This window comes from Protopterus annectens, chromosome 7.part0 (assembly GCF_019279795.1).
Source record: "Protopterus annectens isolate FY-2018-M chromosome 7.part0, PAN1.0, whole genome shotgun sequence".
Taxonomy (NCBI): Eukaryota; Metazoa; Chordata; order Ceratodontiformes; family Protopteridae; genus Protopterus; species Protopterus annectens.
In genome coordinates, this window is record NC_056739.1 from 63640972 (window position 1) to 63659560 (window position 18589).

Consider the following 18589-nt stretch of genomic DNA (forward strand, 5'->3'; position numbering starts at 1 on the left):
TAGTGCAAGTTACTCTTGAAATACAAAGCATTTTGAGAGGGCACTTTAGCTGGGTCAGAGGGAATTTGTCAGCTAATTACATAACTTGGCAAAAAATAAAATAAAATAAAATAATAGAAAGAGCAGGTTGTTTCAGAAATTATGTCTAATGAGGAAAGCATCAGAATTTCCCAGGAAATTTGTAAAATATTTCACCAATTTTTATACAAACCTACATAGTTTAGGGAGTTTGGTGGGGGGGGGTGTTGAATGTATATCCAGGAATGACCCAGAAGAGATTATATCCCAAAAGAACAAGTTAGAAGTAAAGGTAGCTGCAAGCAGGAGAGGAGGTTGAAAGAGGAGAGGAGGTTGAAAGGTCTATAAGTAGAATGAAGTGGATTAAGGCCCAAGTGGGTGTCAGATAAGAATATTATAAAAGAGTGGGTTGCTATATTGACTTCCACTCAAGTTCACATATTTAGTGATATTAAAACCCATGCAGGGCTCCACCTTCTAGAGAAAAAGCATGAATTATCACACTAGCCAAAGGAAATGAAGATGTAATTAAACCAGAAAGTTATAACGCTGATGCCCTTCGTTAATGTAGCTGTTAAAATTCTTGTGAAAGTATTAGCAGTGACACTCAACACTCTCCCCACGGAATAATCCACAAAGGGCATGAAACACAAAGCACTACTTATTGGTGGACCCTTGTCTTTTTTCTTGATAAATGTGAGCAAACCAATTAAAATGGATGACTATTGCTTTTTGAGTTACTAAATGACATTAATTCCATGCAATGGAATTTCCTATTTGAGATCCTTTGGTATAGAGAGTTAGGGATGGCTTTATAGCATGGATCCAAGTTATTCATGCCAGTGCTGTGTCTAAAGTATTTATAAATTGGGGCTGTTCAGAGGAAGACCAATTCAAAACAGTTACCAGGCAAAGATGCTGTCTTTCGCTGGGGACATATATTGTAGTGACATAAAAAGTGGTAGCAGTTATGCTGTAGTTGTGCAGCCACATTGGCGCGTATGCATAAATGACATGATGGGAACCTCACCAATGTATAAATGTGCTTGCATGTTGTGTCTGGAGAGGATATTCATTTCATTTACAATGTGGACCTACCTGGTAAATGAAGTTAGTGCTGGCGTATCAGTAATACTCAATATAGCAGCAGTGCAGTTCATTGAATACAACCACCATCTTCCACCTCCTTCACTCTCTGTCAGACTAGCACTTAATAATATGTACTAAATTGGGGTGAGGGTAAATCATTTTATTATTAATGGCTAATGTACAGAAAATGAAAACTGGGGAATGCCTTTGATGACTCAGTGTCAGCACGCTCTAAGTGCTGAGCCAACATCATTCACTTTAATTGGTTTCAGTCGGTCCTTACAATTCTGTGTCAGTGAATGTATATCTTTGTGTACATACTGGTGCCTGACAGAAGAGTTAAGGTGGCATTCTTCCACATCGACAGTGACAGCAGCTCTGCATGGAGATATGATGGAAATGTAAGCAATCTGTGTGCTGTATGCATGTGTGTGCCTACTGGAGAGAGAGCACAGGAATCACAATTTGTGCATCTGTAGGAGTACAGTGCATCTTCCTGCAGTACATGTCTGCAACAGCATTACCTGTTAGTTCTGTGATTCTGTTTTCATCAGAAGACTGTTTTCTTGAAATGTATATACTTTCTCTAAAATTGTATGAACTCAGAGGTTACTATATTAACTAAGGCAGTGCAAAGGCAAAGTCCCATGAACATCACCAGTGTGAGATGGCTTACACCTCACACTGCCAAAGGTTATTATAGGTTCATAGGTTCATACTAGGCTAACTGCCCTTGCGAGCCATTTTAAGCCTAGCCAGTTATTCCTTGTGACACTCAAACCCTGCACCTTGTATTTGTAAGGCAAACACCTTAACCATTAGGCCACCCTCCCACCAAAACATATATTAAGCTGAAAGACTCATAGATCAGTACTAGGCTAACTGTCCTTATGGGCCATTTTAAGCCTAGCCAATTATCCCATGTAAGAATCAAACTCTGCACCTTGTGTATGCAAGGTAAACACCTTAACCATTATGCCAACCTCCCACCCTTTGTATTTGTTTAGGGTCCTATATTTACAAAATGGTCCACTAATGAAAAATATAATTTTGAATGATTCCATAATCCTATGTGATCTAAAACAACTCATGTAGACAACCTTTCAACGTAGTATACTTAACTACAGCTTGCTCATCTCCAAAAACACTTTAAAAAGTATTTTACAGAAAGATGTTTCTGGTGAATGCACTCACGGGATTCTGATCCCCAGAGAATTTGCTTTAATCCACTCATAGTGGAAGCCTCAGACACAAGTTAAAATAAATATTTAGTATTGGGAAATGGTGGAGGAGAGGACAGAGTTTGAGAGCAGAAGAACAAGAACAAACTGATGGAAAATCAGTTGTGCAGGTTTAAGAGAAGAAAGTTCAAAGTAATAACGGGAAGGAAAAATGCTAATAAAGAAAAACGATGATATAGGAATATTATCAATAAATGTAAATAGAATGTCAAATGGTATCAGCCAGCAGTCTGTTAGTGACTAAGTAGTGTAAGAAATTAAATATGGGTGTATTTTTGTTTGTCGGACATAACGTGTATGAATAAGTTAAAAATGAGAAAGACGGGAGGCAAAATTGGAAAGGAAGATTATATGATCAGTAGGAAATGAGACATGTTCAGGTATAAGGATTCTGATAAGAAGTGAGCAAATAAAAATATTAGATGTGACAGTAGTAGTACCTAGGAGGGTGATAACATGTCATTTAAGAAGAAGAGAAAGATGTGTCAGAATAATAGTGATATACGCATGAATAAATTTATCTGTAAGGAAAAGATGTTTGAAGAAATAAATAAGTATGTTATGGTAAATATGTCAGTTAATTATGGTGGGAGGAAAAATAGCCCATGATATTAAGGCTATAAAAGAGTGGATAAATGCAGATGTTTGGATATAGAGAAAAACAGGGATTGGACATGCAGAAAAGCAATTTTTAAATATGAAATAGATTATGTGATATGTTCAAGGAAGTAATGGGGGAGTGGAAATGGCAGAGTAGTATGGGCTAGAACAGAGATGAGGGAGTGATAATGAAAGAATCTAAATAAAAAGGTTAACTGTTGAGATAAGCAAAAAGTATAAAATGAAGGAAGAGCAAAGAAAAATATTCTTCATATTGATCACTGCTGCAGTGGATTTCATTAAATGAGTTATAGCCTGCCAAAGATATAATAGCCAGCCAGCTTCCACAGCTTCAGGGCACCTTGCATATGACGGAAGAAGCGGAACCGAATGGTAGCAACTTCAATCCAGCCAACACTCCTTTGGTGTTGCATACATCGTTTGAACGGCACAGTGATAGCCATGGATGGGCAACGACCATTGGACAGAGTACTAAGGAGAACTGTGTAAACTGTAATGTCTAAGGTACTGTCCCCACTGATTCTAACATTACAAATATTCGGGAATGGCTTAAATGCCCTCCCAATTTTAATTTTGTTCATACAGAGGATGGGGCACCAGTGGATGGTGACTCCTATGTGTTGAAAATTGAAAAATTATCTGGATGTATGCATAAATACAAAACGCTTTGTATTGAGAATTGTTACCTTACTGAATGTATCAGACAGAAAATTGTACCAAAGGGGTTGAGGGTTTGGAAGTACCCTAATAATGTTGAACCCGGTACACTATTTCATAAGGAACTGATAAATGTTTTTAATGAATGTGGTCTGGAAATACTTAGGCTCATTATAAAAGAGAATAATAGGATTTTGGAAGATCTTGAACAGGAAATTGTGATATTAGATGGTTTTATTAAAAATGATATGCTTTTTGAAATTAAATGTGAAAAAGACAGATATCTTAGTATTAAATCGGATATTGATGCTAAAAGCACTGTGTTGGAACAAAGGAAGAAAAACAAATTAAAAAGGGATGTGGAGGATTACCAAAATAATGTTAGTTATCCAAAGCCACCTTCCAGAAAATGGGAACATAACAACAGAATTAGGTTTAATAAGGGTACTGAGTATAACAATTTGAGAACAACCTATGGTGAAGAATATCATAGGGGTGATTATGATACTGAATTTCCACCCTTAATGAATGAGGTTCAACATTATAGTGGTAACAAACAACGTTTTCAGAATTTTCAGCAGAGGGGAGGGAGAAGGGGGAGAGGGAGGTATTAGATAGAACTATATGCACCCCTACCCCCATACCTACCAGTACCCCTACTCAGTTTGTGGTTCCTATTCAGACTACGACTGTTATTTCACCATGTACGATTCATCCGGTGTTGGAAGATGGGATTTTACAAACAGGCACAACTCATTCATTTAGGAATTTTTCCATATACAATTTTAGTAACATTTCTATTAACAAAACACATTTTGATGTTCTTAGTAAAGGTTTTAAATTTATTCCTAATACTAAGGGTGACCTTGTTCAAACCATAGTAGATATGAACCTGTTCCTTAGGAAGATTAATTTGCAAGTTACATTAACCCCTAAGGTTTATGAGTATGATTCTCAGCTTTCTATGCTTACAAGAAAAAGTACATTTAATCCCCCTTACCATCCTCAAATAAAGAACTTGGATACAGTACTAGAAAAGAATATTAGAGATGAATTCAAATACAATACAAAAGAATATAATCTTACAGAGGAAGAATCCAAGACTTTGAATGACTTGAGGTATAACAACCAAATCAGAATTATGAAGCCAGACAAGGGAGGAGGGGTGGTCATAATGGAGAATATTATTTACGAAGGTAAAATGAGCAATATACTTGGAGATGATAGTAAATATAGAATAGTATCTCTACACGAGGTATATTTGGCATACCAGAAGATTGATACCATACTTGATAACATGGTATTGGAAGTACTATTGATGTCAATTTGCACAAATTCTTTTATGTACCTAAACCCAGGATACCTATTATCTTTGGTATACCGAAGGTACATAAGAATGTTTGTGACCCTCCATTAAGACCAATAGTAGCAGCTGATGGTTCTAAAATGCTTCCCTTGGCTAAATATGTGGATACTATGACAAAACATATTTGTAATGGAAATAAGTATATACTAAAAGACTCCTGGGATTTACTGAGGCATATTACCCCCGATTTGTTGACTAAAGACCTTATTTTTATTACAATAGATGTCATTGACCTTTTCACTTGTATACCCCACCTAGAGGGGTTGAGGTGGTTTGAAGACATGATTTTCCTGGATAATACACTTACACATTCAGAAAAAAACAGCAATTGTGGAATTAGTTGATGTAGTATTGAAGTATAATTTTATTTTATTCAATGGAGAATACTACCAGCAAATAAGAGGCGTAGCAATGGGTGCGGCATGTGCCCCCACTTACGCTAACATTGTGCTAGCAGCATGGGAGTCAAACTTTGTGCTGAATTCTGTGTTCAATCAATACTGGTCGCTTTACAGGCGATTTTTGGATGATATTGTGATCTTTTGGACAGGAGGTGGTGAGAAATTTATGGAATTTTTTAACTATATTCAGAACACCACCAAATTTTTAAAGTTTACATACACCATGTCCACTGATAGGTTACAATATTTGGATGTTGAAGTGTACAAAAATATGAACAATACCGATCTAGAGACCAAAGTTTTTAGGAAAAGTACTTTTTGCAATTCCTTTTTGCATTACACTAGCGCACACCCCCCACACTGTAAAAAGAACATTGTCATGGGTCAGTTTGTGAGGGGGTGTCGCATGACTAGTAGAAACGAGGATTTTATTAAGGAATGCAACACTTTGGAGGGGATGTTTTTGGCTAAGGGTTACCCACTGGAATTTATTACAAACATTAGAAGAGAGGTGGAGCAGAATAGATTAACTAAATATAAGCCAATAAAGGGTATATTGTTGGATAACATTAATCCATTGAATAATGTTGAAAAACTGATGGACACTAACGAAAGTAGTAACACAGTGGACCATCAATACAAATCAGCTCTGGTAATGGAGTTTAACCTATTCAACCTTAGAGTGAAAAAGATTTTTCAGAGGGAGTGGGACAATTTTATATCGTTTTCTGATTTCTTGAATATCAAAAAAGATACCCCCAAAGTAGTTTATTAAAATGGCAGAAGTATAAAAAAGTTATTGGAATACAACAAATTGGACAACAGTAATAATGTTATAAATAAAGCATGTACATCCAATGAAAGGAAGGGAACATTCCAGTGTGGTCATTGCAATTAGTGCCAATATGTCAGTAATAATAGTGAGATGTTCTTGATAGCTAGAGGCATTAATATTAATAGCACAGGATATTACAACTGTGAGTCCCAGGGAGTGGTATACTTGGCTATGTGTTCACAATGCAATTCATATTACATAGGTAAGACAGAAAGAGCGTTGAAAAAAAGAATTTATGAACACATTTATGAGATATCCAGAAAAAAAGAAACAAATGCTCTTTATAAGCACACGCAAATTTGTGAGGGTTCAAAATTTGCTTTTTTTGTGCTTGAGCAGGTTAAGAAGGAAATGAGAGGAGGTCCCTGGGAGGAATGGTTGGAATTTAAAGAATTATGGTGGCAAATATTATTAGAGGCGACAAGCTTCCCTGGTCTAAATGAGCACATCTCACTAATCCCTGTGTTAAAATTGAGAGCAGCTAGAATATAAATGGTACTAGTAATAGCTCCCTAAGAACAGCAGATGGTGCTATTTAAGAAAAAAAATTTTTATGAGTTTTTAACAAATGAATAAATTTCTTAATTAAAGATTGTGATTATTATTTATTTATTTATTTATTCATTGAGAAGTTTTAAATGTCATATTAAAATGAACATAAGACATATAGGTAGACTTTTAAATGGTTTTAGTAAGAACATATAGTTGTTAAAGCTTTTTTTATCCTAATTCTGTATATAATGAGTCTTCTGTTTTGCTTGTTTTTGATGAGAACATGATGTAATGAACTTTCATTGGTTGTTTTAAATTTTATGGAAGTATTTAATGAGTCATTTGTGATGAACTATTTGTCTGATGAAGTCTCATGTGTTTATATGGACGAAAACGCATAGAGTTGTTTTTTTAAAGCGTTTACGTTGTTGGAGTTTTCTCAATAAAGTGTGTTTTCCGGCAGTGGTGAACTATATCCGTGTTGTTGGACTTACTGGTGCACCTTGCATATGCCCAAACCTTCAGGCCAGCTCAAGCTGAGCCGACTAAACAACAAATTTGGTTGTGAAGCCCTTTGGAGCTTTACTACCGCAGAAGAGTGTGTTTCACTGAGGCATTTGTGGATCGGCATTTGGCTTCTGCTTTCCTTTGCTGGACATATAGGTTCCCTTTCTTAAGTTTATTGTAGCTTTATTACTTTTCTCTTCAGGAAAGTTATCGTAAACCTAGGAATGTTGTGTTTTAAACAGACTGTTTTGAGACTGTAGCATTCCTTTAAAAGGAGCACTTGTTTTTACTGCCAGTTTAAAATTACCATAAATTAACTAAAACATATTTTCTGTGGATAAATTGTGCTTATTTGACAACTGTGGGGCTGCAATAGTGTTTTAAAGTACTTTTTGCTGTGTGTTTTTTTACTGTCAGAAAAGTGACTTTTGTGGACTGGTAGTTTTACCAGCATTTGCTGCTTGCCTTCCTGGGAAAGTGTCATCATTTTCAGCTTGACTATGGAACAGATTGCCAGTCCTAAGGTTGATCCTTCTTCCAACCATAAAAAGAAAAAGTTAAGCAAACAGCCTTTGTCACCACAACAGGCTAGCTATTTTCCTTAGCTGCAGGTGGGTGATTCTGCTCTGGCCATTTGCTGTACCTCAGATCATTCATCTTTTATCCCAGATCCCTCTGGTGTAGGAGCACAGTCAGAATCCAGTACACACATTTAGATTCATGGTTGTAGAAGTTATATCACATGGACCTCGGGGTGGTGATATTAGTAATAGAGTTGAGACCAGTGAGTTAATCTGGATTATTAGGATGGGTGCTCATAGGGGCAGTGGACTTAATGATAAGATTTGTATAAAACCTGGCCTTAATAATAGACCTTTAACCAAGTGAGTTTTATAATATGTGCAGCAAATATGTTTTGTAATAATGTTTATAGTTAGGTTAGTTAATGTTTAGTTTTTATTTTCTGATGCAGGATGAAGTTTGCCTTTAAATTTTACCATGTGATTCTATTGTGTTTTTAATTGAATGATGAAATTCATTGGTTGTCAGTGTCTTTAAATATGAAGTGTGTTTTACTATGAGTTTGTCTGATGAAGCAGTCATTGTGAACTGTGAAAGCGCTAACATTAAAACGTTTTACTTGGTGATATCTTGCATCTTTTAATGACGCTGTGGAATTGTATGCCTTCTTATTGTCGTGGTGTGGTTCGCTTCATTTTTTATTACATTTTCATAGTGCTGTGTCTTGCAGCCCTAACAGAAGAACCCTGTCTAGTCCTGGTTGCCTGTACTTTTTGCTTATATTCTGAAATTTGACTGAAGTGTACTCTAATGAACAGACATAACTGAGTATGAATGAATAACCAAATACGCTGTGAAGCACAAATTCCTCAGGAGTCGCTCGTGTTAAAAACAATTTATTCCAACTTTACAGTACCATTTGGTTAAGCACTTCCACCCACACACCGGTGGACTTCATCAGAATATATACTTAATACACTTGATTTCTTAAATACCTGCATTTTTGGCGGCAACATTTACCAATAAAATTAAACATGTTCATTTAAAGATGTATCTACCTAAAAACTTTAAGTCAACAATTACTAAATACTATTATACAAATTTTAATCAACTTCCCCAATCCATAACACTGTATGAAATAATATTATAATAATTTTAAAAGTCACTGGTTTAAAAATACATCTTAATAAAGTGCAAGACATCCAATACTCGACTCAGTTCCATCAATAAAAACATACACCATACATTATATGAATCAATTATTGTTAAAAAAATTTTTTGTTAAACATTTTAATAAAAAATAAATCTTAAGTTGTAATATAGGTTTGACAGTTATATAATCATTCAAACCTGGCTTATTTGATGCATCAGTTAATAGCTGCCATTTCACTTCCCTCTGTTCTAAAATATCCTTATAGTTAGTTACCTCCCCTTAATCCGCTGGTAACTTGTTCCACTATGGCAAATTTGAATATATGTGAATCACCGTACCTATCTATATGTCTGTATAAGGCGTTGCTTTTGTCTTTCCACCTAATGGTGATCATAAATTCTTTTTTTAAAAAATCTCTGTTTTTCCTATGTAGAAGCAAGAACATAGCATGCACTTAGCTAGATAAATAATGTTCTTAGAACTGCAATTTCCATGTTGAAATTTTATTTTGGTTTTGCTGATATTATCTAACATAACACCTTCAACTTTTCATATAGAACCACACTGACCACAGCTACCACATCGTCTTGTGCATTTGTTCTGCTTCTTCACAATACTAATACTCCCTCTCTCAAACAGAGACTTCAAATTGTACCTCATCTTGTAAACAAATACTGGACGATCTCCAACTATTTCATTGATTTCCTTATCAGCCTTAAACACATTCCAGTTCCTACTAAGAATTTGTTTAATCTCATGGGCTTGAAAGTTGAATTCCAAAACACAAGCCCTTTTGTATTGCACTTCATTACTATGAGTGTTCTCCTTGTCCTTTCTAATCTCAGTCCCAAAGATAGGTGGATATTTTTACCCCATTCACCTACCACATATCTACTAACCTCCTTCATGTGCATTGGATACCCCCTAGACTTAAATAAGGACATAATAAAATCTATTTCTTCTTTCATCTCATGGTAACTAGATGTCATTCTTACCGTCCTTATACATTGTCTCTTAAATATATTTTTCAACATTTTTCTAGGATGATTACTTGAAAATTCCAAATAACTGTTGGAGAAGGTATTTTTCCTGTGTATTCGTGAGTTAAAACCACTAGGGGTGCTAGATATAAAGGTATCTAAATATGCTATACCTTCTGAACTCCAAGAATGGGTGAATTTTAAAAAAACTACTAGTCCCATTCAAATATGCTATGAACTCGTTTATCATATCACTTGGACCGTCCCATAAAATAAAAATATTGTCCAAGAATCTTGTATAGTATCTAATGTGTATGAAGTAATTACACCTAAAGAGATGAGTAGTTTCCCAATCCAACATAACCAGGTTAGCATAAATGGGGGCACAGGCAGCCCGCATTGCTACCCCCCTGGTTTGTCTATAATACTCTCCTTCATAAAAGATGTAATTATACCCAAGTACTATGGACATAAGTTCCATAATCAGACTGACCTGGTCCCAATTCAAGTCCGAGTACTGCCTGATACTATTACAAAATGCTTCCAATACTAGTACTTTAGGAATACTTGAAAAGAGATCTATTACATCAACAGTAATGTAAATCAGACCTTCCTTCCACAATACTGGAATAAGATTACTTAAAAATGCCCAGGAATCCTATATTAAATGTGGAATCTTCACATATATGTGTTTTAACCATTTATCAATGGCAGTACCAATGGGAAGGTTTTAGAATGACTACCAGAGACAATAGGTCGGAATGGTGGATCAATAATACTTTTATGAACCTTGGGAATCCCCACTATTGTAGCCATTAAAGGGTGTTCCACCCTTAAAAATTGTATGTATCTCTAGACATACGATTGTCTAACAAATATTCTTCAAGGTACATATCTAGCCATCTGTGCCTAATATTTATTTAATTGATGGACACTGTCTCATAATTCCCAGAATCAAGTAAAATTCCAAACATTTTCTTTGTATAATCCATATTGTCAAAAAGTGCAACCCCCCCCCCCCCTTGTCCGGCTTCATAATTCTAATATTAAAATTAGTCCTAACCTGTTCTAATGTTCCAGTTACTTCCTCAGTCAAATTACTAAAACATTTTTTATATCTTACACTATTTTGCAACCTATACATTTCCTTAGTAACTAACTTCTCATATAAAGCCACGCTATGGTGGGTAGGTGGGATGTAAGTGTTTTTTTTCTTTAAACCATCATTAATATTTGATGTAATCTTATTCTGAAAAGTGAGAGCTAAGTTAATCTTCCTTAAGAATATTTTTATCTCTGTTAGACAATCTACTAACTGAAATTTACCTTTAGGTATATATTTCATACCCTTAGAAAAAAGTTCAAAATGGCTTTTGTTTATAACCATATTTGTATAATTATATATCTTGAAGTTGTCTAAACAAAACACTATACCATCAGACGTTGTAATAGTGGATTGATCTAAAGAATCTGTATGTACTAATATCTCGCATCCACTCTCCAATTCTGTACTGAGTTCTGTCCCTGTTCCCATGGCTGTCTGTTCCCTTTCCATCTCCTGCCCTTCTTCCATCCTATTTTCTGCTGTTGTTGTTCCCAATCCCTGTGAAAATGTGGGTTCTTATAACTTGCTTGTCCCCCTTTTTTAGGTCTACTACCTATATCTCTTTCATCACTCATGTATCCTTTGTTGCCTTCATCCTTCCACGGATAGACTGAATTGCACTTATAATGTTCTAAATCCCTTTTTAATTTTTTGCATTTTTAGAATAAATACTTTCTGCTTTTTTATCTGCCATAGTATATTGTTTACTATACAATTTCTCCCACTGCATAAATAATAGGTCATTAACAATTCTGTTGTTAAGATTCTCCACTTCGTTCATTAATATACATAACTTCTCATCATTTAAGAAGTTTCATAAACTCAAACCCAAACTTGTTGAACAATATATTAAATTCACTACATATGGTTTCATTTAACAATATTCCCATAAGTACTTTAAAAAAGCGTAACCCCATAGGGACAACTTTACAGGTTAGACATTTATTTAAATAAGCATTATCTATTTGTACTCCTTTAATAGCATTGAGTTTTTTTCCAAATAAATATATTAATTATTTTAAAGTCCCATTAGTCACAACATCATCATTCAAATCGGTGTACACTTTGTTATTTGTACTGTTGATGTTGAAATTGTAACCATCATTACTCTTTAAATAATCATGTAAATTAGCAATGTTCTGTTTTGTTGTCAACTTTTGGTTGTTATTACAATTAACACTAGCTCCAGAACTAGAGCTGTGTGTAACAGTACCTGGGTTTGAAGGATTCGCTAAATTAGCGTTGTTTGTTACTGCCGAGTATGTCCTTCCAGCCATGTTATGTTTCAGTTTGGTGCCCAAACGACGATATTCTTCATCAAGATAATGAAGCAAACAATCAAAGGTAAAATCCTTGCCTAACTGCCTGCTGGTGTTACTAGCAGCTGATATCCCTAACAAGTCTCCTGTTCTTTGGACAATAGGTGATCCATGGCCTGCTCCCTGTCCATTAGGCAGCTCAAAATCTAATGTACTTCCTGCAGATACATTACGTGATGATGGCGAGCATGTACCACGCTGAGTGTTGGGGCCACACTGAGTGAACAGTTCAATAAGTGGAGTAACTTCCCCCTTCAGTACAGAAACTTCAGAATGAAGCTTCTGCAGCTCGTCTCGTTGAACAGGGGAGTTATTGGAAAGCAAATCCCCTGTGGAATCCGTACCACCAACAATGAATACTCCAAAAACAGCGTATACCAATGACCAACAGAAACTACTGAATAACCAGATATGCTGTGAAGCACAAATTCCTCAGGAGTCGCTCGTGTTAAAACACAATTTATTCCAACTTTACAGTACCATTCAGTTAAGTGCTTTCATCCACACTGGACTTCATCAGAACATATACTTAATACACTTGATTCCTTAAATACCTGCATTTTTGGTGCCAACATTTACCAATAAAATTAAACATGTTCATTTAAAGATGTATCTACCTAAAACTTTTAAGTTGACAATTACTAAATACTATTATACAAATTTTAATCAACTTCCCCAATCCATAACACTGTATGAAATAATATTATAATAATTTTAAAAGTCACTGGTTTAAATGATCCATCTTAATAAAGTGCAAGACATCCAATACTCGACTCAGTTCCATAAAAAAAAAACATATACCATACATTATATGAATCAATTACTGTTAAAAAAAATTTTTGTAAAAAATTTTAATAAAAAACTAAATCTTAAGTTGTAATATAGGTTTTATAGTTATATAATCATTCAAACCTGGCTTATTTGATGCATTAGTTAATAGCTGCCATTTCACTTCCCTCTGTCATAAAATAGCCTTATAGTTACCACCCTTAATCCGGTGGTATCTTGTCCCACTATGGCAAATTTGAATATATGTGAATCACTGTACCTATCTATATGGCTGTATAAGGCATTGCTTTTGTCTTTCCGCCTAATACGATAAAGGTAATCATAAATTCTTTTTTTAAAAAAATCTCTCTGTTTTTCCTGTGTAGAAGCAAGAACATAACAAGCACTTAGCTAGATATATAATGTTCTTAGAATTGCAATTTCCATGTTGAAATTTTATTTTGGTTTTGTTGATATTATCTAACGTAACACCTTCAACTTTCCATATAGAACCACACTGACCACAGCCACCACATCATCCTCCGCATTTGTTCAATCAAGTGTATTAAGTGTATGTTCTGATGAAGTCCACCGGTGTGTGGATGAAAGCGCTTAACCGAATGGTACTGTAAAGTTGGAATAAATTGTGTTTTAACACAAGCGACTCCTGAGAAATTTGTGCTTCACAGCGTATTTGGTTATTGGTATACGCTGTTTTTGGAGTATTCATAACTGAGTATGAATATCATATTTTGAATCTTGACTGAAATTTACATTAGGGTGCTATATATGTATATAGAGCATCTAAAATAGTTGTGCATATTCTGGAAACTAACTAAACTAATACTAAAGGAATATCTTTCCCCAGTGTTACCTGAACACAGATAAAAGCATAACTGAAAACTGGTAAATGTTATGTTCTGGAATCTATATTATTAGTACCTTTTTTTTTTCAATTTGTCTGAACATAAATAAAAACATAAACTGAAAACTAGTACTGTTATACAATTGTCTGAAAACAGGGGAACATTTACATACTTGCTTTAACTCTAATTTACATAAAAGCACATCTGTTGTACACAGTTTTTCTGAAAGAGAGTCGACCTGTGCACCACAGCTCTTGCCAACATTAGGCCTTACTCTGCATTGTCCCAGTCACTGCTGAGGTATAAGGGGCAGTTTTAATGTCCAAGTGTCCTCTTCTGTGTCCCCTTTTTGCTTAGGCCTTTCAAATCTCCCCTCTGTCATCTATTGTTCAAGGCTGGGTGATTGATGTTTTTGACTGTATTTAAAATTAACCTGGAAATTATTTCTGCAAAGCACACACACACACGCACACACACACACGCGTGCACACACACACACACACACACACACACACACACACACACACACACACACACACACACACACACACACACAAAAGAACAGTATCAGGTCCTTAAAATAACATTTGAAGCTTTAACAATTATGAGCTGATAACATTGTTTGTTACCCTGACTTTATTTATATTTTTCTGCATGAAATAAAAATATGCTGCTAATAAGTTCTTGTAAGTCTGCAAGTAACCCTGATAATGTACTATAGGTTCATAGGTGTGTACTAGGCTAATGGCCCTGGGGCCTTTACAAGCCTAACCATAGGATTACCCTGGCATAGTGCCACTCAACCTTAGTTCCCAGTGCCTCTGTCGGGTAGAGCCACTGGAGTTATCCCCATGGTGAATTTTCTGTTTACCACCCACTCATCAAGATTTCTCTTGAAAAGGGTCAGTGAGGTGCCCTGATTGACATATATGGGAATTCTGTTCCATAGCATGGACAGTTTCTGAGTTATGAACCTGTCCCTTCAGCATGTTCTGTTAATTGTGGTAATGAGGTTGGGGTCTCTGGAATGTGTGGTGCGGAGTAATTGGGATTTCTTTAGATGTAGCATTTCTAACAGAGCTGGGTCAGACATAGTTTTGTAAGTCAAGCAGAGATCGCCTCTAAGTAGGAGATATGAGACAGAGAATAGTTGGAGTTTTTTGAGTCTGTCCATATAGGACAAGTGTTTAAGGCCTAGGGGCCTTTTTGTGAGGGACTTTTATGGCCTCTCCAGTTGTTGCAAGAGTCTAGTGAGGTACATGCCAAATGGGGCATTGTACCCGATGACTGGCCTAATGAGGGAAGAGTAGAGGGAGACAATGACCTCTTTCTTCCTGGATGCAAAATCCTTTGTAATGAGATGTGCCACATAGAAGGACTTTCTGACCACAGTAGCAAAGTGGTGATCAAAAGAGAGGTTGCTGCCAACCTGTGTTTCCAGATCTTTTATAACGCCTTCTGTGTTCAGTGGACCACCATCACTGTGATAATTCACAGGAACCGGGTTTTTCCCAAAGGGGATGATGATACATTTTTTGGTATTGAGCTTAAGGCCATGGTTCTGACACCAGTCGCTGGTCTCAGTGAGGCCATTCTGTAGGATGTCAACATCACTTGGGGAGTTAACTCCCAACTTGCAATTCTCTTGAATTTTCTCAGCTAGAGTCTCTTCATGTTGGCCTGGACTTCAGAGAAGTAGATACCAAACAGGAGATGACCCAGGACCGAGCCCTGTGGGACTCTACTCATGACTAGTCAGCAGTCTGACTTGGAATCAGCTACTTTCACACTGTGGGTTCTATCTGTGAACCAGTTTGCAATCCACTTAGTGATATAGGGGTTGATGCCAAGCTTAGTGAGTTTTTCTATGATTCCTGAGTGGGGAATATTATCAAAAGCCTTGTCCAGATCAAGGTAGGCTGTATGAACCACCTTGCCTTCATCCACAGCTCTGGTGACTGACTCAAAGAAGTCAACCAAGTTGAGCAGGCATGATTGACCCTTCACAAAACCGAACTGTGTGGGATCTAGAGTTTGGAAATTCCCTATATCCTTGTTTATTAGGTTCATGATGTTGCATTCCCTAGCTTTGCATATCAGACTCATCAGGCTAAAGGGGTGATAGTTCCCATGGTCTGTAGTCACTTCTCCTTTGTGGAGAGGGATGATTGCAGCAGTGAGCCATTTGGTAGGGACAAAGCCTTAGGTGAGGCTGGTATTGAACAGGGCACAAAGGTGAGGTGCCAATTCACTCTGTAGTTCATGTAGAATACAACCAGGGATATTGTCAGGTCCCATAGAAGCTGTATTATTGGCATTGGACAGTGCTGTTTTAATCTGTGCAGCAGTAATACTTGGTGCCTGGCAATCTACTGGTATTGTGAATGGTCCTTTGGGGGTGAGAGAGGTAAAGTTCACAATGAATCTGCCAACCAGTATATTGGCAATATCTGTTGATTCTGTATAGGAGGTACCATTGTGCAGTAGCTGAGAGCAAATCTGGGTATTGCCGTGGAGATTCTTTATGTAACTATAGAAGGCCCTGTGGTTGTCTTTACTATCTGCTGCAATTCTGTTTTCATGGTTAGCATTAGAGGATTTGATGAGATTTCTCAACTTTTTGTTGAGGCTAATAAGGGAGTTTTTCCAGTCTTGGGACTTCACCTTATTCCGCATCAGTTTCCTCCTTCTGTTGTAGAGTTTGTTTATGGTAGGGAACCACCAGATTGGCTTCCTTTTTTTGTAGGAGAGTGTCTTGGTTTTACTGGGTATGGAGAGATCCATGCATTTGTGTACGTGTTCATACAGTGCATTTGGCGGTCATGCAACTATTCTCCATTTGCATGGGTGCCGTGGAGTTAGCCACCTCTGTTTTTAGGAGCCCAAATTTAGCTTTGGAGAAGTTTTTCAGGGTGGTTACCTTTGCCGGTGGGGTAGGGTGGGAGGGATGTGGATTTCCAAGGTGATTAGTTTGTGGTCAGATCTAACCAGGGAGGAGTTGACTATTGGTGTAGAGCATCGATCGCCCATGTTAGTAATGACCAGATCAAGGATGTTGCTACCTCTAGTTTGGGTAAGAATGAGCTGGTCCAAGGACTGTTGTCCCCCACATCAATGGTAGGCTTGCCATTGAAAGAACTGATAAGATTGTAGTATACTGGAATTAACTGGAATGAGACTCAAATGAATGTCTTTATCTGTTAATTATCCAAACTTGTGCTGAATAGGTGCCAGTATCTCCTTTATGGGTCAAGTCTTCTTGTACCTTTCAGGATGAATTCTGCACATGCTTTATTAGATGTTAACAATATCCAAATCCTGTCTCCGGTAACAGTGCTGATAAACAATAACAGTCTGTAGAACTTTTGGAATGCTGGATAACAGTAACCATGCTAATAAATACATCCAAAGTTTCTGTACATATATTCTGATTAATGCTGGATATTTGACCTGGCTTTGGTACTCAGGCTCAAGTGTCTGTACTGCAAAGACTTTTTACATATCAGTGCAAAAACTAACTTAACTGGCTCTACTGGCTATGTCTGAAATATTTCATAATAACAGTAATGTTTTACATGCCTCTTTAGCCTTGGTTTTCAAGCCTTATCTTTCATGTGCCTCACAGTGCCTAACTGTCTATTATTTATCGACCATTCCATTGCAAATACGCATATCTTTTCCTTGAGAAAGGAACATTTTGTAGCTTTACCTGAGAACTGTTATTTCTGCACATCTTATGCTTAACCGGAAAGATTATCTTTTCCTTTCTACTGAACTGTCTTTCTGCTGAAACTGAATGCATACATGAAAACACAGGTCTGACTATATTTTCAGGCCTATTATTCTACATTAATGTGCTATAGTGAACTTACTAAGAATAAAGTAAAAACCCTCAGTCTAACACACAGGAAAAATACATTTTTATTTTGATCTATTTCTAAGGTTTTCCACTCACTTCATTCATTACAAGGAAATGCCTCAGGATTTTGAGTATCAAAGCATCTGTGATTCTCATGATACCTCTGCCAAGACTCCACATGATAAAAATACAGTGGTATCTGAAATATCTTTGGTCCCAGCATCAACATCATATATCTTTTAAGATCCCAGTAGTGAGGTTTGTCAGAAGAGAAATATTTTGATGGAGAAGACAGCAATCCTTAAATCCAGGTTTGCCCTTCTCCCTCCATGCTCCTAAGCAATCAATCACTACAGACAATTTGGGTCCTGTTTGGGGAGCAGTTTAAGGAGGGATAAAATTTCAAGGGTGTGGGACACCAAGGACAAATGCAAATACATAAATATCAAGAGATGCTTGCCCTGATCAGGGCACTCAACTTTCTGAACCATCTTTCATCCCTGGGACCACTTCAAGTGGTTACAGGCAATACCACAATGATGTGGTACATCAATAAGTGATAAAGAAATTGTAAAAAAAAAAAAATAATATAAACAAAAGATTTTCCAAATATATAGTAACAGAAAGTAAATTATTATATCTGGGAATAAATCTACTCAATGAATTAACAGATTCTCTAATATTTAACTATAATAAAATACTAGACAAAATAGAACAAACAATTGGTTACTGGAATAAATATATCTTTTCAACAGCAGACAGATTATATCTTATTAAAATAATCATATTT